The sequence below is a fragment of the Arachis ipaensis genome, chromosome B04 (assembly GCF_000816755.2).
Source record: "Arachis ipaensis cultivar K30076 chromosome B04, Araip1.1, whole genome shotgun sequence".
Lineage (NCBI taxonomy): Eukaryota > Viridiplantae > Streptophyta > Magnoliopsida > Fabales > Fabaceae > Arachis > Arachis ipaensis.
Window position 1 is genome coordinate 47,435,717 of NC_029788.2, and position 416 is coordinate 47,436,132.

A 416-nucleotide genomic window follows, 5' to 3' on the forward strand; every position below is an offset into this window, starting at 1 on the left:
TGTAATGAGTTGTGGCTTCAATTCAAAGTTATTTGCATTGACATTAGGGGTGAGAATGCTGCTTCCACAATGTCTAGCATTTGCAAAGGTGTAGGAGGCCAAAACTCTCCTCTTGGGTGGGTTGTTGTTGTTATTGTCTGCTCCACCAGGTGGATTGGTTGAATGTTCCTCCATGTCTTGGAATTCTTCTTCTGATTCCTCTTCTCCAACAATATTTTTCCCTCTTTCAGCTCTTCTTAACCTCCTGAGAGTTCTTTCGTCTTGTTCATGAAAGGTGGGTGTGGTTCTTCTTGTACCTGACATACAAGCAGAACATAAGAAACACACAGACCAGTGACACTTCAATCTACTGCTAGAATGAAGTTTTAGTTAGCTTAAGCAAAAATTCAAACAGTTAGTGGGTTAATTGAAAATTA